At 32.8% G+C, this 25,528-nt stretch overlaps 2 long non-coding RNA genes across 2 annotated transcripts in view; both read right to left on the bottom strand.

Annotated features, from left to right (window-relative positions):
- LOC139486378 (uncharacterized) overlaps positions 1-25,528 on the bottom strand; it is a 37,758-nt gene that overhangs the window by 3,904 nt on the left and 8,326 nt on the right. The window contains exons 2-6 of the long non-coding RNA XR_011655567.1: positions 13,891-14,086; positions 11,487-11,586; positions 9,738-9,933; positions 3,248-3,346; positions 2,025-2,220 (exon numbers count right to left, since the gene is read on the bottom strand). This is a non-coding gene — a long non-coding RNA (uncharacterized lncRNA). The remainder of the gene's footprint in view (positions 1-2,024; positions 2,221-3,247; positions 3,347-9,737; positions 9,934-11,486; positions 11,587-13,890; positions 14,087-25,528) is intronic.
- Positions 16,537-25,124, bottom strand: LOC139486379 (uncharacterized). The gene is made up of 3 exons (XR_011655568.1): positions 24,902-25,124; positions 22,679-22,777; positions 16,537-17,636 (listed from the first exon to the last, which is right to left on the bottom strand). It is a non-coding gene; the product is annotated as an uncharacterized lncRNA (long non-coding RNA).

Below are 25,528 nucleotides of genomic sequence, written 5' to 3'. Positions count from 1 at the left end.
GATTATTTGTACACTGTTTTGTCCGTCTACAGAAAATTCTCTCTATGTTTATACTGTCGACTCTAAAATCAGGTGCTCCGGTTTAATAAATTTGGGGTTATGGCAAAGGTGTGAAATATCTAAAAGGTCACCGTTTGGAGAGAAACGGGATTGATTTTCTTTTAATATTCTTTTATCTAGCATATAAGATAATCTGTGAGCTCTTTCAAGAGTTCTAGTGCCATCAGGCCAATTCATAACTTTTTTCCCATAGACCCCATGCTCCAAAGCTCCAACCCACACTATACAGTCATAATTTCCATAATTTTTTTCACTTTTCTTAGACAAAGCTAAAACCAATGCATTCCAAAATGATTCCATGTTGTTTCTGTAAAATGAAAACCCAAAAGGGGTCCGAAATTGGGATCCCATGGAGGCTGAGGGGTGAATTCCCATTATTTACCTTATACTGTACTTTCAAACCCCTTTTAGTATCAAAATATTCTTATATTCTTGTTGTTATTTATGTAAGTAATAGAAAATAATAAGTTACAATGGTAGTTTTTTCATTATTGTATTTTTATAGTACTTCTAGTAACTCATAATACCCTGTTTGCGGCAACATGTGTTTTTTTCCTGTTCATTATTATTTTTTTTTTATTCAAATTATTATTGTTTTTGTCTTCTTAATAAACTCATTATATATTTGTGTTTTTCTTGTGCCTTTGTGTAATAGCTATTTGAATCATGGTTAGTTTTACTACAATCTGTTTATTTTGTAGAATTTTTGTCTTCTTTATGTACTATACCATAAAATGCATAAAAAGTTGTCATACAAGCTTCAAAAAACTATCCCTATAACAAAAACATACACCTTATCTTTACTTTCTGTTTATGTTATAGCACACAAGCCTGTCAGCACTGATAAAAAAATTAAATGAAGAGAGGTCAAATTATATGAACTTGTCAAATTACAAAATAAGGAGATTAGCCATCATGATGATTTTTATATGATTTATATAAAAAATCTAACATCTGGGGTCACCTTCAGTTCCATCAGATATAAACAAAAAACTTAGTCATTCATGATTGTTTAGTTGTAAGGTCCTATATTTGATGTTTAAATATTAAAGTACTGGAATAAAGTGCATTTCAAACAATTCTTACAATAACAATGGGTCTAATCCCATGGCGTCTAAGGAAATACACATTTCAGAAAGGAAACAAGCCATATAATAAGGGGAAAAAATACAGAAATAAGACTTTACCTGCTGAAAAAGGCAAATTTGTGAGACTACCAAAAGACTTGTATGACTTAGTGACTAAATCTGTTCATAAAAAGAATGTTCAACTTATTCCTGCCTCTACAAAGTCAGCTCGCTTTCTAAGGCCGAAGCCTACGACAAAAACAGAAGTTGAAAAATGTGCCGAAAATGAAACAAAAACAGGGTAAGAATACTTTTTTTGTTATTAAGCTTTCAAAAATAATTAAACTTGCTTAAAAAAGCCATTTATAAACAACTATGAAGAAAAAGGCATGTGTCTTATATGCCAATTCTTTAAATGTGACATCTGAAGAAAATGCAAGCTAGGATTATACTTATTTTAAAATTTCTAGTCCTATATATATTTTCAAGAGCTAAATATATAGTGCATGGTTTTTATATATAATATATATAAAAACACAGGCAAAGAAAAAAATATGCACTTTTGAGAGTACATTTGATCAAAAAGCTTATTTAAAGAAAACACTATTGTAAGGGAGGTAATTCAAAATAGAATTATTTTCACATTTTCCAAACTTAGTTTAACAAATAAAAAACTAATTCACTTCAATTTTGGCAACATTTTTCAACTTCAGGTCAGAGAAAAATAGTTTTCGACTCCTTCGGATCAATGATATTGAACAGATGAGGAATGAGGTTTTCATAGAACACAGACAAATATCCCCTATGTATACAGGGTTCATATCATGGGATTTAAGTGCAGAGCAGCAAAGAGGAGCTGCCTGGAGGGAAAAGGCAAGCTGCAATGAGTGTTCTTACCATTCAAAAATGTTCAACCTTTACAATGAGGTGATCGCTAAGAAACGTGGTCGTCGAACAGCAGCTATTAATCTATCCATACAAGTCACACTTAATCACATAGCTATCAGCACAACTGGTCTACAGAAATTATTTCTTGGTTCTAATATACCAGCTCCTTCCACTTCAAGTATGCAACACAGTGCTAATGTTGTTTCTGAAATTATAGAAGAGTACAATCAAAAGGATTTGGTTCAGAAAAGAAAATTAATTAAGGAAATAAACATATTAAGAGGTGATAATCCTAATATTATTAACATTCAGGCCGACGGAATGTATAATAACCCTATTTATTCCGGAATGGGTAAAACACCATTTCAACCAGCTACCCAATGTACATATAACATGTTAGAAAATAATACTTATAAGCACAGTATTGTAAGCACAAGACAAGTGTCTAAGCTTTGCTCAAATAAGAGTGAACATAAAACAAAAACAAAAGTTAAATCTCACAAAGGTCACTGTTCCGCAAACATTGAAATGCATGACAGCATAGGCAGTGAGGAGCGATGGGCTAAAGACTGCTTGTTAGACCTGAAAAATGATGGTCTGGAAGTTCAAGAAATTACCACTGACCCTGACAGCAGTGCATTTAGAGCTGCAGAGTCTCTTTTTAAAGCTGGTACAACCAATACTCAGCCAATTCATTTTCTAGATACAAGACATGTGTCCGCAAATCATAGAAATTTTATTAAAAAAATGTCAGGTCTGAAGGAAATAATGCCGGCACGATTAGTTTCAGAGAAAGATAAAATGCTAAAAAGGTTTGCATTAGATATGGCAGCACGTTGTCAGGCAGAGTAAAATGCTGCCTTTGATAAATTCAATATGGACTCTGTACGGGTAAAAGTTCACCTATCATATGTATGTCATGCTATAGTTTCTTGCTATCAGGGTGATCATAACGGGTGTACAAAATATTCCCTTGTTTGTTCAAATAGGAACAGTTTGAAGACATGGACTGAAAAATCAGCTTATCTGAAAAATAACTTTAAATTAAATAAATCATAGAACACAGCAGCATTGTTACGTGAATGCGTAAAATATCGACTTGGACCTACAATGCTAAACCGTACATGCAAAAACACTAACACACAAAAAGCTGAAGCAACTAACCGTGCAATACGTGCAACTGTACCTAGCAATGTAACATTTACCAGAAACTATAAAGGAAGGGTACATACAGCTATACACAATGTAAATAATGGCCCTGGAGAATCCATCGTTAAACTCTGTAAAGCGGCTGGGGTTCCCTTCGAACCAGGAAGTCGTGCTGCCGAGGTCTGAAAAATATTCAACAACACAATGAAAAACATAAATTATATAAGCAGTCAAAGCAGTACACAGATCAGAGATGCTTAAAAAAGCATGAACTATATAAAATTTATGATGAGTATCAAGAGGAAAAAGACTATGAGAAAAACAAACTTTTACCGACAAAACGGCTGGCCTCAAAACAGCCTCAAGAGTATTCGTTTGCCAAAAAACTCCGATCAAGACATGTTAAAAATAAATAAATTACCTGCATCAGATAAGACAACACGGTAAATGATTATTTGTACACTGTTTTGTCCGTCTACAGAAAATTCTCTCTATGTTTATACTGTGCGACTCTAAAATCAGGTGCTCCGGTTTAATACATTTGGGGTTATGGCAAAGGTGTGAAATATCTAAAAGATCACCGTTTGGAGAGAAACGGGGAAGATTTTCTTTTAATATTCTTTTATCTAGCATATAAGATAATCTGTGAGCTCTTTCAAGAGTTCTAGTGCCATCAGGCCAATTCATAACTTTTTCCCATAGACCCCATGCTCCAAAGCTCCAACCCACACTGTACAGTCATAATTTCCATAATTTTTTTCACTTTTCTTAGACAAAGCTAAAGCCAATGCATTCCAAAATGATTCCATGTTGTTTCTGTAAAATGAAAACCCAAAAGGGGTCCGAAATTTGGATCCCATGGAGGCTGAGGGGTGAATTCCCATTATTTACCTTATACTGTACTTTCAAACCCCTTTTAGTATCAAAATATTCTTATATTCTTGTTGTTATTTTTGTAAGTAATAGAAAATAATAAGTTACAATGGTAGTTTTTTCATTATTGTATTTTTATAGTACTTCTAGTAACTATACCCTGTTTGCGGCAAGATGTGTTTTTTTCCTGTTCACTATTTTTTTTTTTTTATTCAAATTATTATTTTTTTTGTCTACTTAATAAACTCATTATATATTTGTGTTTTTCTTGTGCCTTTGTGTAATAGCTATTTGAATCATGGTTAGTTTTACTACAATCTGTTTATTTTGTAGAATTGTTGTCTTCTTTATGTACTATACCATAAAATGCATAAAAAGTTGTCATACAAGCTTCAAAAAACTATCCCTATAACAAAAACATACACCTTTTCTTTACTTTCTGTTTATGTTATAGCACACAAGCCTGTCAGCACTGATAAAAAAAATTAAATGAAGAGAGGTCAAATTATATGAACTTGTCAAATTACAAAATAATGAGATTAGCCATCATGATGATTTTTATATGATTTATATGAAAAAATCTTACATCTGGGGTCACCTTCAGTTCCATCAGATATAAACAAAAAACTTAGTCATACATGATTGTTTAGTTGTAAGGTCCTATATTTGATGTTTAAATATTAAAATACTGGAATAAAGTGCATTTCAAACAATTCTTACAATAACAATGGGTCTAATCCCAATGGCGTCTAAGGAAATAATTCAGAAAGGAAACAAGCCATATAATAAGGGGAAAAAATACAGAAATAAGACTTTACCTGCTGAAAAAGGCAAATTTGTGAGACTACCAAAAAACTTGTATGACTTAGTGACTAAATCTGTTCATAAAAAGAATGTTCAACTAATTCCTGCCTCTACAAAGTCAGCTCGCTTTCTAAGGCCAAAGCCTACGACAAAAACAGAAGTTGAAAAATGTGCCAAAAATGAAACAAAAACAGGGTAAGAATACTTTTTTTGTTATTAAGCTTTCAAAAATAATTAAACTTGCTTAAAAAAGCCATTTATAAACAACTATGAAGAAAAAGACATGTGTCTTATATGCCAATTCTTTAAATGTGACATCTGAAGAAAATGCAAGCTAGGATTATACTTATTTTAAAATTTCTAGTCCTATATATATTTTCAAGAGCTAAATAGTGCATGGTTTTTATATATAATACATATATATATAAAAACACAGGCAAAGAAAAAAATATGCACTTTTGAGAGTACATTTGATCAAAAAGCTTATTTAAAGAAAACACTATTGTAAGGAAGGTAATTCAAAATAGAATTTTTTTTCACATTTTCCAAACTTAGTTAAACAAATAACAAGAGTGCACATGCTGAAATGTCTCGCCTTCTATACTAATCATTGATATCATATTGATAGTTCTTAGTATAAAGCTTAGTTTTATTACCCTTACCAAAAAGTGCTAATATGTTGCACATAAGTTGCACATAAGATGCTCACGTTAGAAACTAACATGATTGCACACGAGTTTTTTAACATGCAAATTAGGTGAGCATTTTGTGAGCAAAAAAATTGCACATATGAAACTAACCTAATTTGCATGTTAAAAACCTCACGTGCAACTGCTCATATGAGCTTTTGTTTCACATGTGCATTTTATTAGATTGCTCATATGAGCAGTTGCTCACATGTTGCACACGTGAATATTATAGTTGACCAAAACAAAATGGCTGCTTTAAAAAAGGAATATTTTTCAAATTTAAATGAAAATCTTAAATAATTCAGTTGAAAATAAAATAACTGATACATCATGTTAAAAGAGTTATTCTTTAATTATTGTCAGTTAATTATGATTTTCATATCATTTTTTTTTTTTTATTTAAACAATAATCATGATCATGACTAAAAACATAACATTATACATTATAAAACTAATAGAGGGACTTGCAAGTTTAGTACACAATGAATGTCTTTGATTAATAAGTACTGTATTTCAAAAAGTTTAAAAAGGAAAAATCTTTATACATGTAGTACTTATTTTGAAGCAACCTGTATATATATTCCCATAAAGGACTTAAAATTGTAATATATTTCAAAATCTGACACAAAAATGAAAATAATGAAATAGAAATGATAACTTACAAATAATTAACCACAGCCACACTGGTTTTATCAGATTTCAACAATGCCTTTCTTCAAATAGCACCAAAGCTAAGGGGTTAAATTGAAGGTCACTTGAATACAAATTCAATTTCATTGAATTATTCACTTGCAAGTACATAATTCATAATCATTTTTTTTAGCTTATTTTGACAAAATTGAACCATACTGGCTGCTAAAAGTGAATTATTATTTCACTTTTTGCATTTCATTATTGATTGATAAAAAAAATAATATATTAGATTTTTCATATATCTCTTGCTAGTGCCCCTTTAATATGAATATTTATTATCACCAAATAGAAAGTAACTGTCTGTGTAGTCCTGTGTTGTCATTTTGATGTTATATTTCACATGGCCATAAAAGTGCGAGGTTTGGCATGCCACAAAACCAGGTTCAACCCACCATTTTTTCCTTTAAAAATGCCCTGTACCAAGTCAGGAATATGGTCATTGTTATATTATAGTTTGTTTCTGTGTGTATTACATTATAACGTTGTGTCGTTTGTTTTCTCTTATTTTTGAGTGTAAATTCACATTGCGATAAGACGTGTCACGGTACTTGTCTATCCCAAATTCATGTATTTGGTTTTGATGTTATATATATATGTTATATTTGTTATTCTCGTGGGATTTTGTCTATATGTGTTACATTTTAGTGTTATGTCGTTGTTCTCCTCTTATATTTAATGCGTTTCCCTCGGTTTTAGTTTGTTATCCCGATTTTGTTTTTTGTCCATGGATTTATGAGTTTTGAACAGCGGTATACTACTGTTACCTTTATTAGCCATATAGGGCAATAAATATTTGAAGAAGTTATTGGATAATTAACATTCTTTTGTTTTGCTGAGCCCTAAGCAAACAAGTGAAACTGTGAGAAACTGCTTACTAACTATGATACACCCTTTAAAATATTTTCTTAAACAGGAAAATCTTGAGTGGTGAATCTAAAAACACATCACATGGTAAACTCAAATTTCAGAAATCCTTGTATTGCAGTTCCTGAGAAAAATCTGACGAAACTTTTCAACTGGGCTTATATGTGTAAAATAATACAAGTATAAGGTAAACAGGAAGTTGTTGATTGATGAATCTGAAAACGCATCACAAGGTATAGCTAACTTATATAAACCCTGAAACCAAATTTCAGAAATCCTTGTAATGTAGTACCTCATAAAGATGTGATGAAAATATTCATGTGACGGACAAACAGACTGAAGGACAAATGAATTGATGGACAGAGTAATAGATGGGTGGATGGACTGACCAATGAACAGACAGAGATAAAACAGTATACCTGCACTTTTTTTAAAGTGGGGTATAATTGTTTATTGTAAAAGGACATTGTTACATAATATAATTAAGCCTAAATATATTATTTATTGATATTTCCCACATCTATTATTCTATATACTTTAATAGTAATATTATTATTTTATGCTTTTAATAAAAAAAAAAAAATAACTAATTTAATCAATAAGAATACATTAAAAATTTATAATTGATGTTTCTGCAAAAATGATTTTAACAATATGTTAACTTACGTCATTTAATTTATATTTACTACCATCAAATCAAGATTATATTTAAAACCAAATTATACTTATCTTAGATCATATGTATAAAACAATTCTGTAAATGTTATTCTTTAACTTTGTGGAAAGAAAATATTGTTCAATCTGTACACATTCAAACAATAAATTAAAGTGGTTGTGGTGAACTGTAGTACAGGACAAATGTTCATGCATGAGTGAGCTAATGCTTTGACATTTCCACACCTTCCAATGTTTCATTTAATTAGTGTTCAGTAATTATCACTTATGACACATATGTATGATTTAATCATATTTCCATTAAAAAGATTCTTGTATTCAATATTAAATTCATTTCTGATTAAAAATAAATAAATGAATATAAAAATGAATTACACCTTATAATTATTCAATACATGATATAATTGGCTAGTCCCTTCTTGTAACTGATACACTGGATCAACTTTAAATTATTAACATTGACCAATGAACTATAAAAATAAGGTCAAAGTTAGATGACACCATGAAAATGAGGTCACAGTCAAATAAAACCTGAGCAACTGACATATAGATCATAAAATATTTCCATACACCAAATATAGTTGACCTATTGCATATATTATTAGAAAATAAGACCAAAACACAAAAGCTTAAATATAACCACTGAACCATCAAAATGAGGTCAAGGTCAGATGACACCTGCTAGCTAGTCATGTACACCTTACCATCATTCCATACACCAAATATACTTGACCTATTGCATACAAAATAAGAAAAACTGACCAAAACACAAAAACTTAAATATAACCACTGAACCATCAAAATGAGGTCAAGGTCAGATGACACCTGCCAGCTAGACATGTACACCTTACCATCATTCCATACACCAAATATAGTTGACCTATTGCATACAAAATAAGAAAAACTGACCAAAACACAAAAACTTAAATATAACCACTGAACCATCAAAATGAGGTCAAGGTCAGATGACACCTGCCAGCTAGACATGTACACCTTACCATCATTCCATACACCAAATATAGTTGACCTATTGCATACAAAATAAGAAAAACTGACCAAAACACAAAAACTTAAATATAACCACTGAACCATAAAATGAGGTCAAGGTCAGATGACACTTGCCCGCTAGACATGTACACCTTACAATCATTCCATACAACAAATATAGTAGACCTATTGCATAAAGTATGAGAAAAACAGACCAAAACACAAAAACTTAACTATAACCACTGAACCATGAAAATGAGGTCAAGGTCAGATGACACCTGCCAGTTGGACATGTACACCTTACAATCCTTCCATACACCAAATATACTAGCCCTATTGCTTATAGTATCTAAGATATGGACTTGACCACCAAAACTTAACCTTGTTCACTGATCCATGAAATGAGGTCAAGGTCAAGTGAAAACTGTCTGACGGGCATGAGGACCTTGCAAGGTACGCACATACCAAATATAGCTATCCAATTACTTATAATAAGAGAGAATTCAACATTACAAAAATTCTGAACTTTTTTTTCAAGTGGTCACTGAACCATGAAAATGAGGTCAAGGACATTGGACATGTGACTGACGGAAACTTCGTAACATGAGGCATCTATATACAAAGTATGAAGCATCCAGGTCTTTCACCTTCTAAAATATAAACCTTTTAAGAAGTTAGCTAACACCGCCGCCGCCGTAGCCGCCGCCGGATCACTATCCCTATGTCGAGCTTTCTGCGACAAAAGTCGCAGGCTCGACAAAAAACTAATTCACTTCAATTTTGGCAACAATTTTTCAACTTCAGGTCAGAGAAAAATAGTTTTCGACTCCTTCGGATCAATGAACTTGAACAGATGTGGAATGAGGTTTTCATAGAGCACAGACAAATATCCCCTATGTGTACAGGGTTCATATCATGGGATTTAAGTGCAGAGCAGCAAAGAGGGGCTGCCTGGAGGGAAAAGGCAAGCTGCAATGAGTGTTCTTACCATTCAAAAATGTTCAACCTTTACAATGAGGTGATCGCTAAGAAACGTGGTCGTCGAACAGCAGCTATTAATCTATCCATACAAGTCGCACTTAATCACATAGCTATCAGCACAACTGGTCTACAGAAATTATTTCTTGGTTCTAATATACCAGCTCCTTTCACTTCAAGTATGCAACACAGTGCTAATGTTGTTTCTGAAATTATAGAAGAGTACAATCAAAAGGATTTGGTTCAGAAAAGAAAATTAATTAAGGAAATAAACATATTAAGAGGTGATAATCCTAATATTATTAACATTCAGGCCGACGGAATGTATAATAACCCTATTTATTCCGGAATGGGTAAAACACCATTTCAACCAGCTACCCAATGTACATATAACATGTTAGAAAATAATACTTATAAGCACAGTATTGTAAGCACAAGACAAGTGTCTAAGCTTTGCTCAAATAAGAGTGAACATAAAACAAAAACAAAAGTTAAATCTCACAAAGGTCACTGTTCCGCAAACATTGAAATGCATGACAGCATAGGCAGTGAGGAGCGATGGGCTAAAGACTGCTTGTTAGACCTGAAAAATGATGGTCTGGAAGTTCAAGAAATTACCACTGACCCTGACAGCAGTGCATTTAGAGCTGCAGAGTCTCTTTTTAAAGCTGGTACAACCAATACTCAGCCAATTCATTTTTTAGATACAAGACATGTGTCCGCAAATCATAGAAATTTTATTAAAAAAATGTCAGGTCTGAAGGAAATAATGCCGGCAGCATAGATGCCAACCCGCTTTTGACACAATCAGTAACAAACTATCAAATTTTCCGTATTTTTGAAAAGTTTTCAGTAATCATTCATAAACGTGCATTTACCAATAAAAATTACTGACGAGTGGTTGCAAAGTGATGTACACTAAAATTTGTCATTTAACATGTTGTCTGTAGTATGTATTCCATTCATTAATTGTTCAGATGTTCTCGACTCGAACATTTTTGTTTTGTCAAGGAGAAGTAGAGAAAGGGGGAACCCTACTTAATAAAATGCAAGTTTGCCTCTTCGGAAGTCAGTTAGTTACCCAACAATAGGTTGATAACTCCCGAGAAACCGGAAGCATTACATTGGCGTTTCCTAAATACTGGACCAGGACGGAAAAGTAATGATAAAAATCCGCGTTTTACAAAATTGAACGTCGATGATTGGGAATCCGTAACTATTCGACTTTGACCGTAATAGCGTAGTTTTTATCGCAAAATCGGAAAAACTACGGAAAAATCGTAATGGTTGGCATCTATGCGGCACGATTAGTTTCAGAGAAAGATAAAATGCTAAAAAGGTTTGCATTAGATATGGCAGCACGTTGTCAGGCAGAGTACAATGCTGCCTTTGATAAATTCAATATGGACTCTGTACGGGTAAAAGTTCACCTATCATATGTATGTCATGCTATAGTTTCTTGCTATCAGGGTGATCATAACGGGTGTACAAAATATTCCCTTGTTTAATCAAATAGGAACAGTTTGAAGACATGGACTGAAAAATCAGCTTATCTGAAAAATAACTTTAAATTAAATAAATCAGAGAACACAGCAGCATTGTTACGTGAATGCGTAAAATATCGCCTTGGACCTACCATGCTAAACCGTACATGCAAAAACACTAACACACAAAAAGCTGAAGCAACTAACCGTGCAATACGTGCAACTGTACCTAGCAATGTAACATTTACCAGAAACTATAAAGGAAGGGTACATACAGCTATACACAATGTAAATAATGGCCCTGGAGAATCCATCGTTAAACTCTGTAAAGCGGCTGGGGTTCCCATCGAACCAGGAAGTCGTGCTGCCCGAGGTCTGAAAAATATTCAACAACACAATGAAAAACATAAATTATATAAGCAGTCAAAGCAGTACACAGATCAGAGATGCGCAAAAAAGCATGAACTATATAAAATTTATGATGAGTATCAAGAGGAAAAAGACTATGAGAAAAACAAACTTTTACCGACAAAACGGCTGGCCGCAAAACAGCCTCAAGAGTATTCGTTTGCCAAAAAACTCCGATCAAGACATGTTAAAAATAAATAAATTACCTGCATCAGATAAGACAACACGGTAAATGATTATTTGTACACTGTTTTGTCCGTCTACAGAAAATTCTCTCTATGTTTATACTGTGCGACTCTAAAATCAGGTGCTCCGGTTTAATACATTTGGGGTTATGGCAAAGGTGTGAAATATCTAAAAGATCACCGTTTGGAGAGAAACGGGTAAGATTTTCTTTTAATATTTTTTTATCTAGCATATAAGATAATCTTTGAGCTCTTTCAAGAGTTCTAGTGCCATCAGGCCAATTGATAACTTTTTTCCCATAGACCCCATGCTCCAAAGCTCCAACCCACACTGCACAGTCATAATTTCCATAATTTTTTTCACTTTTCTTAGACAAAGCTAAAGCCAATGCATTCCAAAATGATTCCATGTTGTTTCTGTAAAATGAAAACCCAAAAGGGGTCCGAAATTGGGATCCCATGGAGGCTGAGGGGTGAATTCCCATTATTTACCTTATACTGTACTTTCAAACCCCTTTTAGTATCAAAATATTCTTATATTCTTGTTGTTATTTATGTAAGTAATAGAAAATAATAAGTTACAATGGTAGTTTTTTCATTATTGTATTTTTATAGTACTTCTAGTAACTATACCCTGTTTGCGGCAAGATGTGTTTTTTTCCTGTTCACTATTTTTTTTTTTTATTCAAATTATTATTTTTTTTGTCTACTTAATAAACTCATTATATATTTGTGTTTTTCTTGTGCCTTTGTGTAATAGCTATTTGAATCATGGTTAGTTTTACTACAATCTGTTTATTTTGTAGAATTTTTGTCTTCTTTATGTACTATACCATAAAATGCATAAAAAGTTGTCATACAAGCTTCAAAAAACTATCCCTATAACAAAAACATACACCTTATCTTTACTTTCTGTTTATGTTATAGCACACAAGCCTGTCAGCACTGATAAAAAAATTAAATGAAGAGAGGTCAAATTATATGAACTTGTCAAATTACAAAATAATGAGATTAGCCATCATGATGATTTTTATATGATTTATATAAAAAATCTTACATCTGGGGTCACCTTCAGTTCCATCAGATATAAACAAAAAACTTAGTCATTCATGATTGTTTAGTTGTAAGGTCCTATATTTGATGTTTAAATATTAAAATACTGGAATAAAGTGCATTTCAAACAATTCTTACAATAACAATGGGTCTAATCCCATGGCGTCTAAGGAAATACACATTTCAGAAAGGAAACAAGCCATATAATAAGGGGAAAAAATACAGAAATAAGACTTTACCTGCTGAAAAAGGCAAATTTGTGAGACTACCAAAAGACTTGTATGACTTAGTGACTAAATCTGTTCATAAAAAGAATGTTCAACTAATTCCTGCCTCTACAAAGTCAGCTCGCTTTCTAAGGCCGAAGCCTACGACAAAAACAGAAGTTGAAAAATGTGCCGAAAATGAAACAAAAACAGGGTAAGAATACTTTTTTTGTTATTAAGCTTTCAAAAATAATTAAACTTGCTTAAAAAAGCCATTTATAAACAACTATGAAGAAAAACAAACAAAAATAGGCATGTGTCTTATACATGTTATATGCCAATTCTTTAAATGTGACATCTGAAGAAAATGCAAGCTAGGATTATACTTATTTTAAAATTTCTAGTCCTATATATATTTTCAAGAGCTAAATAGTGCATGGTTTTTATATATAATATATATAAAAACACAGGCAAAGAAAAAAATATGCACTTTTGAGAGTACATTTGATCAAAAAGCTTATTTAAAGAAAACACTATTGTAAGGGAGGTAATTCAAAATAGAATTATTTTCACATTTTCCAAACTTAGTTTAACAAATAAAAAAATAATTCACTTCAATTTTGGCAACATTTTTCAACTTCAGGTCAGAGAAAAATAGTTTTCGACTCCTTCGGATCAATGAACTTGAACAGATGTGGAATGAGGTTTTCATAGAACACAGACAAATATCCCCTATGTGTACAGGGTTCATATCATGGGATTTAAGTGCAGAGCAGCAAAGAGGGGCTGCCTGGAGGGAAAAGGCAAGCTGCAATGAGTGTTCTTACCATTCAAAAATGTTCAACCTTTACAATGAGGTGATCGCTAAGAAACGTGGTCGTCGAACAGCAGCTATTAATCTATCCATACAAGTCGCACTTAATCACATAGCTATCAACACAACTGGTCTACAGAAATTATTTCTTGGTTCTAATATACTAGCTCCTTCCACTTCAAGTATGCAACACAGTGCTAATGTTGTTTCTGAAATTATAGAAGAGTACAATATCAAAAGGATTTGGTTCAGAAAAGAAAATTAATTAAGGAAATAAACATATTAAGAGGTGATAATCCTAATATTATTAACATTCAGGCCGACGGAATGTATAATAACCCTATTTATTCCGGAATGGGTAAAACACCATTTCAACCAGCTACCCAATGTACATATAACATGTTAGAAAATAATACTTATAAGCACAGTATTGTAAGCACAAGACAAGTGTCTAAGCTTTGCTCAAATAAGAGTGAACATAAAACTAAAACAAAAGTTAAATCTCACAAAGGTCACTGTTCCGCAAACATTGAAATGCATGACAGCATAGGCAGTGAGGAGCGATGGGCTAAAGACTGCTTGTTAGACCTGAAAAATGATGGTCTGGAAGTTCAAGAAATTACCACTGACCCTGACAGCAGTGCATTTAGAGCTCCAGAGTCTCTTTTTAAAGCTGGTACAACCAATACTCAACCAATTCATTTTCTAGATACAAGACATGTGTCCACAAATCATAGAAATTTTATTAAAAAAATGTCAGGTCTGAAGGAAATAATGCCGGCACGATTAGTTTCAGAGAAAGATAAAATGCTAAAAAGGTTTGCATTAGATATGGCAGCACGTTGTCAGGCAGAGTACAATGCTGCCTTTGATAAATTCAATATGGACTCTGTACGGGTAAAAGTTCACCTATCATATGTATGTCATGCTATAGTTTCTTGCTATCAGGGTGATCATAACGGGTGTACAAAATATTCCCTTGTTTGTTCAAATAGGAACAGTTTGAAGACATGGACTGAAAAATCAGCTTATCTGAAAAATAACTTTAAATTAAATAAATCAGAGAACACAGCAGCATTGTTACGTGAATGCGTAAAATATCGCCTTGGACCTACCATGCTAAACCGTACATGCAAAAACACTAACACACAAAAAGCTGAAGCAACTAACCGTGCAATACGTGCAACTGTACCTAGCAATGTAATATTTACCAGAAACTATAAAGGAAGGGTACATACAGCTATACACAATGTAAATAATGGCCCTGGAGAATCCATTGTTAAACTCTGTAAAACGGCTGGGGTTCCCATCGAACCAGGAAGTCGTGCTGAGTTAATGCACGGACAACATTTGATTGCCGCTCGCCCCATGGCCCGGCCGCCCGATTGCCCGACCGCCGTACATCCTCAAATCAATAACCGACATTTTTGTCACAAAAATCCGGTTAAAAATTGACCCCTACCCGTATTTTTTTTTCATGTCTCCCTTTCCCTTATTCCAACCAGATGCTCCGCAGGGCGCAGCTTTATGCGACCGCAGAGGTTGAACCCTGAACGGTTGGGGCAAGTATGGACACAACATTCAAGCTGGACTCAGCTCTAAATTTGGATTGTGCTTAAATAGTTGACCCAGCATAGGTTTCTGACACATGTGTGGCATTTTTACCAGTAAAGGATTCATACTTCAATTGTATTTTACTTTCTTGATCCTTAACAATACAAATCTCAACTCACAATATTTCCAATGCAAGAGATAAGATGTAATAAAACAAAGAAGGCCAGCAATTATCCAGGTCACCTTAAGTTCACTCCTAGAATTTTGTTGGTTATGTTCAAGTCACAATTTTTTTTTAAAAGTAATGTAAAGATTGGCCATTCAATTATATTTCATTTTTAATATGTATATATAAGTCATTTTGTGGGTATCAGTCATGAGACAATCCAATCCCATTGTGGAAATTGTCTTACTTGCAAAAGATGCCAATTCTTCTTTTAAAATTTTGAAGAAAAAAAGTAGTTTACCCTGCCACATATTCGTGTGCCTGTTTTAAGCCGGGGTTTCAGTGGTTGTCTAAAGTCTCATCCTAAAAAAAAACCATATCTAAAAAAAAATTGTGTTAATAGCAGCTCTTTGATTGGTATAGACTCTGGTTAATTAAGTAGATCATGACATTGTTTAGACAAATGTTTATTGTTGAGGACTGTATGTTAGCACCTTAATGCCTTTCATGTGTTTTTGTTGTTGTATAGCTGTCTGATTGATTTATACCTCATTTCGCATTATATTAATAAATTGAAATATATTTGATATGCCATATTGAATGCCTTGCAGTTATTTACAACCCTTTCCTTATTTCAAAACGATTTTGACAAACAACAAACATATACCATTAGAAAATTTCAAAGCTTGGCTACACAATAATATAAAAGATCTTGTTTTTTCAAATATTTATATAAAATTCAGTTTAAAACATGCATTATTCATTTTTAGACTATACTTGTCATTTTGACACAATAATTTGAATTTGAATTGTATTATATTCTGAAAGTACTTGTGGTTGAAAAATATACACAAGCAAAAATGATATCATAAATTTGATAAGTAATGATTTACCAAACTAACATATATATATACAGTTAACTCTCGTTGTCTCGAACTGGGTTGACTCGAAATTTCGGATGAGTCAAAGTTTTAACGTGGTCCTGAACTTTATTTCATACAAAAGTATGCAATTCGACTCCTGATGAGTCGAAATTAGATCAGTCGAACTAAATTTACAGTCCCAAGGTTAACAAAGCATTCAAAATTCATTTTTTATCTTGAACTAATACACATATGTCAAAACATGACCTCCGGGATTTAAATTGATTGCAGAGTTAATCTGACAATACACGTGTAATTAAATTTCCGGTCACTGACCACTGTATTGATTTATGACATGCTATTTCCATGAGTGTTTACCTAAGATTATCTTTTATAGAATTTTGATAAATAATTAGTGATACATTGTTTATGTTCATGAAAAAGTATTTAAAATGTTTCGATCTGATACTAGAATATCGATTCCCTTGCCATATTCACCCGGATTTATTTTAGCTTTACCAAGCTAAGCAAGAGTTGTGTCCCTTAGATTGTCGAACTTCCGGTGTTCGTTTGAGTCGAACTACGTGTATCTCGAAATATTTCTCTGGTCCGGCTGACTTTGACATAATGAGAGACGACTGTACATAAATATTGTGTGAACAACTGGAGTGGAGAAATAAAAGTTGTTGTTTTTTGCTACATGTATTTATCATGGTTGTTTTTTTCGCTTCTATGTAAATGAGGCCCTTAATTTTCTCTTTGGAATTGTTTTACATCTGTCATTCCAGGACCTTTCATAGCTTGCTAGATGCTGTATTGGTTTTGCTCATTGTTGAAAGCTGTACATACATGTAAAGTGATCTTTAGTTGCTAACATTCAGTCATTTTGACCTGATGGATAGTTGTCTCATTGGCAATGATACTACATATTTTCATTTTTTTTTTAAATAATGAAAACTAACTCTATTCATGCATGTGTACTACACATCACCTGTGTATCTAATATGGCATTTGGACCCAAATGTCGACCAATTTAACCAGATGCTCCGCAGGGTGCAGCTTTATTTGACGGCAGAGGTCGAACCCTGAAGGTTGAGGCAAGTATGGACACAACATTCAAGCTGGATACAGCTCTGAATTTGGATTGTGATTAAATAGTTGACACATCATAGGTTTCTGACACAGAATAAATGTGGTCTAATGAACTTAATTTTTTTTTTGCTTTTGAGCAATTTACCATGTTTACTATGCTGTTGAATATTAATCCTTGCAAAGCAAAAATATTTGAAGAAATTTTCTTTTTAAATTCTAAAATCTGAAATGAGAAAAAAAAAATTGACCCCTACCTGTATTTTTTTTCCATGTCTCCCTTTCCCTTATTCCAACCAGATGCTCCGCAGGGCACAGCTTTATACGACCGCAGAGGTTGAACCCTGAACGGTTGGGGCAAGTATGGACACAACATTCAAGCTGGATTCAGCATAGGTTTCTGACATAGAATGAATGTGGTCTAATGAACTTAAAATATTGTTTTTGCCTTTGAGTAATTCACTATGCTGTTGAATATTAATCCTCTCAAAAAAATGTTTGGAGAAATTTTCTTTTTATTTATGAAATCTGAAATGAGAAAAATTTAACCCCCCCCCCCTTTTTTTTCACATCCCCCTTTCCCTTTTTCCAAAACCAGGGTTGGCAAAAACCCGGGTTTTATGAGTATTGCCCAGCCCAGTGGGAAATACTGGGAAAACCCGGGTTTTACTGGTTTTACTGGGTAATACTGGGCAATACTGGGTAATATAAGATACTGGCCTGAATTTTAAAGAGGATTCAGTAATCAAACACAAATACCATACATTTAAAATATATATAAACCTATTTTTAATTGTAAATAAGTTTACTTGTTTGAGTCTTATAATACATGTACATGCATGTACAAATATATACATTTGAGAAAGAATTATTCTAACAACTCTGAGATTTTTTTAATATATAAACTAAATATAGCGAGTATAAAGTATTTAACAATTACATGTTAGAAAAATTATTTTGAAATAATTTATATGTACAAATGTACAAAACTCATTAATAAGTAATTATTCAGATTAGAACACAGATATGTTTATACAGTGAAACCTGTCCAAACCGAACACCCACGGGACTTTGCGTTTTGTTCGGTTTTCACAGGTGTTCGGATTGTAGAGGTAGACGGAAGTCGACACCAAAATAATTTTGGCAGGAATAATAGGTGACACAACAGCCGACAGTTTATTTTTGTGTTGATTTAGATGTAAATGTAAAAATAAAAGAAGATAAAAGATAGACGTTTTGCTACATTTTTGTTTATAAATCAAACGCCACTCCGTCAATCACGCTCGTCGTTGGAATATGTCCGACGTGGAGCGATTTTGCTTTTTATAATTATTTTCTCATCCGTTAATTCACTGTCCAATTCAGATTCAGTCACTGTCATATGACGATTCCGTAGTTGAATCGGGAATGTCATTGTACACACGAGTTCTCGGACTAAACTGGTCACCCGCTGATTGATACTTCGTCACATGATAACAGTGAAACAACAGCAGGGTCCAGTTTATTCTCGGACTTTATCGTTGCTAAATAGCTAACGGAAGTCTTCGGGAGCATTCGAATAAAAAAAAATAATATATAGGGCCTCTACAGGGAATCCAGCAATCGAAATCCATTGACCTTGTTGTGTTGCACGACTTCTTAATCCGGTGAAAGGCTTTAAACTATTATTTAATTAAACAGTTTAGCTACAGAATGGCAGTTTCGATTTTGTGGCCGTAATTATTTGAGTAAGGTGCATTTAATTGATCTGAGGGAAAGTTCCTTTCTTGTCATTATCGGCGATGGGGGTAGCTGACCAGTTTAACGTTTCTTTACAAAAAAATCACTTTATACATGGACACAGACATGCTAATTAGTTTGTAATAACAACTCACAAGTTCATTAAACCTCAAATACCTTCGGGGATACTCTGCCATCCTGTGTTTGTTTAATTAAATCATGCAAATAATTAATTATATTTAATTGTTTTGATTAGTATTGATCGATTTTGACAGGTAATTTTTAGATACAAATTTACTTACGAGCCTTTAAAAAGCGTTCGGAATTCGGTGTTGACAGGGTTCGGTTTTTTCAGGTTAGATTAACGTTAATTGATAGAGAAATTTTGTGGGACTTTGAAAATTGTTCGGTTTAAACTGAAATTCGGTTTTATCAGGGTTCGGTTTACCCAGGTTTCACTGTATAACAATAATCAGCCTTTTTATTTCTATAAGAGTTAATGACAAGACCCTCTAGGGTCTTTGTTTAGCAATCATAATTGCATATATAGCAATTTAATTTACAATCCTCATAAACACTGCAATAAAATGTTTAGATTATTGAAACAAAGCTTCAAAATTAACAAGGAATTGGGCAAATCTTGCATTTTGCCTACATAGAATTTAAGTGGAGAAGAGAATGAACTTGAATTTTTAATCTGCTAGAAATGACTCTCAATGGTTATCTGTATAAAATGTATATATTTAGCTATAATACTATGAAACTACAACAAGTCTTTACTATTTTATGTTGAATTAAGCTTAAAAACTCATATTGCCCAGTATTACCTGTTTCTGGGAGTATTGCCCAGCCCGGGAAAACGGGTTTTCCCGCCCAGTAAAACCCGGGCGGGTAATACTTTGCCAACCCTGCCCAAAACTGATCTCAATTCAAATTTCTAATGGAGTTTGCAACAATAACTAAATGTACTCATTTAAATACATCATAAAATATTAAAATGTAAAATAAAGTGCTTGTTATCACTGAATGGAAAGATTGTTTTAATTTATCAGTTGGTAGTAAAAGTGAATATACATTGTATATTGTATAAAACAATGATTTAAGTTTATTCAACTACTATTCTGGACAAAGAAAGATAACTCCAATTGAAAATTTCTTGCAATTCCACAATATTGTGCAATAAGATATTTCTTGCTATTGCGCAATACTGTGCAATTGAAAATATTTGTTAAAAGATTTCTTGCTATTGCGCAATACTGTGTAATTGACGATTTCTTGCTATTGCTGAATACTGTGCAATTGAAAATTTCTTGCTATTGCAAAATACTTAATATAATAATTTTGGATCCTGATTTGAACAAACTTGAAAACTGGGCCCATAATCAAAAATCTAAGTACATGTTTAGATTCAGCATATCAAAAAAGCCCAAGAATTCAATTTTTGTTAAAATCAAACTTAGTTTAATTTTGGACCCTTTGGACTTTAATGTAGACCAATTTGAAAACGGGACCAAAATTTAAGAATCTACATACACAGTTAGATTTGGCATATCAAAGAACCCCAATTATTCAATTTTTGATGAAATCAAACAAAGTTCAATTTTGGACTCTTTGGGCCTCTTATTCCTAGACAGTTGGGACCAAAACTCCCAAAATAAAACCCAACCTTCCTTTTATGGTCATAAACCTTGTGTTAAAATTTCATTGATTTCTATTTACTCATACTAAAGTTATTGTGCGAAAACCAAGAATAATGCTTATTTGGGCCCTTTTTTGGCCCCTAATTCCTAAACTGTTGGAACCAAAACTCCCAAAATCAATCCAAACCTTTCTTTTGTGATCATAAACCTTGTGTCAAAATTTCATAGATTTCTATTTACTTAAACTTAAGTTATAGTGCGAAAACCAAGAAAATGCTTATTTGGGCCCTTTTTGGCCCCTAATTCCTAAAATGTTGGAACCTAAACTCCCAAAATCAATCCCAACCTTCCTTTTGTGGTCATAAACCTTGTGTTAAAATTTCATAGATTTCTATTCACTTTTACTAAAGTTAGAGTGCGAAAACTAAAAGTATTCGGACGACGACGCCAACGTGATACCAATATACGACCAACAAATTTTCAATTTTTGCGGTCGTATAAAAATGATCTCAATTCAAAATTCTAATGGAGTTTACAACAATAAACTACTCATTTAAATACGTCATAAAATATTAAGATATAAAATGTCATACAGTCATGGTTAGAATTAATATTAATTAATAGTAACTTCTAAAAAAATAAATGGGGAATGTGCAAAAAATGATGTGTCCAAAAGGACACAGATGATGCCCCAGCTAGCATATAATGTTATAAAGGGACATAACTCAATAACTGTAAAAGTGAAGCTGCCAAAAATTGAACTTAAACGAGTTTAGAGGTAATAAGCATTATATACACATTTCATTAAATTTAGTTGAGACAAACTTAAGAGAACAGAAACTAAAAAATTCTTCAATTTTTCCACTTGTAAAGGGGCATAACCCTAGAATGGTAATCAAAGTGCTTGTAATCACTGAATGGTGAAGATTGCTTTAATTTATCAGTTGGTAGTTAAGTGAATATTGCATTGTATATTGTATATAGCCGACAATGTGATACCAATATACGAACGCAAACATTTTGCGGTCGTATCAAAACGGGGACCAAATTAAAAAAACTTAATACAGGGTTTGATTCAGCATATTAAAGAACCCCAAGAATTCAAGAATAAAACCCCATTGGCATTGAAATTGGTCTAGAAATAAGCAATTCATACAAAGTATTAGAAAAGTATTGTTTTTGGCCCCTAATTTATAAACAGTTTGTGCCATAACCCCCAAAATCAATCCCAACCTTTTTTTTTTGATATGGAACCTTGTGGTACAATTTCAGAAAGATCCACACACTTATACACAAGTAATTGTCTGGAACCTAGGAAAATACTTATTTTGACCCCTTTTGGGCTCCTTGTTCCTAAACTGTTGGGACCATAACCCCAAAATCAATCCCAATCTTCCTTTTGTGGGTTCAAACCTTGTATTTAAATTTCATAGAGATCCATTTACTTAAACTAAAGTTATTGTACGGAAACTATGTCCAGTGGCAAATATTTAATGTATTCAAAACAAGAACAACTTGTCAATTCATAATATACATTGTGTAGGCCAGTCTGACTAGGTAGGTTTGTAATATAAATGCTATGATTATTTGAACTTCTGAGTGTGTGTGTATGGAGCAGGAGGGGATCAGGGTAAGGATGCCTTGAAGCATACTTGACCTTATGAAAGAGAGAAAAATAAGCAAGTGTACATGTACAATTATACTTGAAACAGTTTTAAATAGAGTGCATCAAATTATTTATATTTACTGCAATTCTGCAGATGAACATACTTTGATATCAGTTCTTTTTGCAGGACATTCACACCTACATGTACAGTACATGTTCACCAGTGGTTTAAATACTGTACTTTCCATTCTTTTGGTAACAAGCTAAAATTGTATAAAATCTAAATTATTTAATCAAGAAGTCCAGAAAAAAACTAGATGTAGTATGAACATATTAAGCTGATGCTCACTAATTTATACCTTTACAGTACTATATATGTACTTTTACTTTTAAGTGAATGCAAAGAACATGTAAGCAAACAACAGAGAGAAGATCAACAAATATATGTACAGTATGAACTTTCTGGTTTCAATTTATCTATTCTGCTGTATACAGTTAAAAAATCATTCTAGGCATTAATTACTGTCAGATGTTTATTGGATCTTGTTTTGCTGTTTTAAGTTAATAGGCAAAAATGTTAAAATACACCATTTTGATATACACGATATAGGAAAGACTAAACTCGTGAACATAACTTGTTATAATCCGTACTTCAGGCATTTAACAAAAGAACAACCTTTCAATGTACTTGTATCTTGCAAATGTGTGAATAAATTTACTGTCAAAAAACATGTCTTGTGTGTGTTTTTGTGTGATGCATTTCTTCGTTGTATACTGTATAGATCTGGTTAGTTAAGCCCTTTTTACATCAATATACATGTAGCAGGTTAGGTGGGTTTGGAACCACAAACTGCTAGCTATATACATGATATAGTCTAGCCCCCATCACATCCTTCAATTAGTATGTGCCTGTCCCATTTCAGTTTAAGCCTGTAATTCAGTGTTGCAGATTTTCTTTTGTTGTTGTGTATAATACATGTCATATTTTGTATATATATACAATGTAAATTAGTCTGTTAGTTAGTATTCTTTTTGAATTGTTTTACACATTTTCCGTTGTCATTTAGGGTCTTTTTATATACCTGAGTCACAGCCGGGCCTGACTACTATAAATTCAGAAATTATTGTGAGGTTTTTATTACAGTATTGCTTAAAATGAGACAGAGTTGTAAACGCAATAATTTAAACTCGCATTTTGAAATATTTTTTATGAATTTAACAGGATTTTTCTCAAAATCGTAAAATTTAAACTTGCATTTAAGTCTTAAATTTTATGATAAAATCAGAGGCAGATTTAGAGGGGGGGCCCCCCTTTTCTGGGAAAAATTTTGTTGATTATATAGGGAATCACTGAATCATGACAGGAGCGGGTCCCCTCTAAGGCAGTCAGTGGGCCCCCACTTATGAAAATTTCTGGATCTGCCACTGAAAATGGCAATGGTGGCAATAATAAATGCACACAATATTTCAGAATTTACAGTATATATGGTATAATGTATGGGCTTTGCTCATGGTTAAAGGATGTTTGGTGACCTATAATTGGTAACTTTGATGTCATTTGATCTCTGATGGAGAGTTGTTTTTTCTCATTAGTGTAAACAATTTTTTTTTTGAAAATAATTAGGTAATTTAATTGTTTTCCAATCCTTATCAGTTTTATTAGTATTAGGATTGGAAAACAATTGAATCTTCACTTTTACAAATTCTTCTCTTTTCTTATTGGCAATTATACTACATTTTCTTATTTTTATATTTACATTACGTAGAGTGGGGTGCGCATATTCGCCAGGGACACAATTTCGCCGTTTTATAATTTTGATGCGTAAATACTTTAAAAGATGGCTGAAATGGAAGAAATATGTCGGTTACTTGAAATCTTTTTAACAAATATGATTATTATTTAAACTACGACAAAATTGCGGCACTTACCGCAAAAGACCGAAAAACGGACAACGATTTTCGGCCAATTTCCTGAATGAAAAACACGATTTCAAATAAGTATTTCTTAGTAAATAATTGACTAATTGCCCTAAATTTCAGTTCTGTACACCTTTAAAATGTCTGCTATTGCCATCTATAATGAAATTGATTTGAAAAGTTTTGTTTAAAGCGGCAGTAATTTGGGTTTAAATGGATGTATAAAAACGGTGAATATGTGTCCCCCCATCGACAAAACATCAGGCAATTCCAAACACCCTTTAATCTAACTTTTCGGATGATTATTTTCAAACATACACATTTTCAAGCTTAAGAATATTTTGCATTTGAAGTTATCTTTATATAGATATATCAGTATACTTCAAAAATATATAGACCTGAACATAAAATGTAGAAAACATGGAAAGATATGGCGAAAATGAGCACCCCACTCTACATGTAAAGAAGACCTTTCATCTTCTTGAGCGGTCCACTTCCTCAGTACAACAAGGGGTCCTAAAAGCATGATTTTGAGTTGGCAAAAAAACTATAAGATATATTATGATACAATTAACAGGTTTCCTTGCAATTATTTGGCAAATCACTAAAAAAATTAAGCATGCAAGAGTAGTTAAATAAATGTATTCTCCAATAATTACATTAGATGTATGTTTCATTATAATACGTTATTCTGATTGGCTAACTGCACATCACGTGTTATTCCTTAAGCAGTTGCATTACACAATAAAACCTATCATTCATGATGACACGAGGTCCCATAATAAAGTGCACAGGTAAATTAAATAAAAACTTGATGTGAATCGTGTTTTCATGATACTAGCTAAAAAATGTAATTATAAGTATTGAATGCTTCTTTTTGTGTAACTTCATAGGGTTGTAAAAGCGTTGACCGTGCGCACATTTCAAGAATGAAGCGCTTCCGCGCTTCATACAAAATGCACTTCGGTCAACGCTTTTACACCCCAATAAAGTTACAAAAAGAAGCATTCAATTCTTTAATAAAAAAAACATACATTTTCCCAGTTGACAAGGCAAAACTAAGAAAGGGATCCGCAATATTGCATTGATTGGATCAA

Source organism: Mytilus edulis, chromosome 8 (assembly GCF_963676685.1).
Source record: "Mytilus edulis chromosome 8, xbMytEdul2.2, whole genome shotgun sequence".
NCBI classification, from domain to species: Eukaryota; Metazoa; Mollusca; class Bivalvia; order Mytilida; family Mytilidae; genus Mytilus; species Mytilus edulis.
The sequence above is the reverse complement of the archived record's forward strand: the minus strand, read 5'-3'. Positions and strand labels throughout refer to the sequence as shown.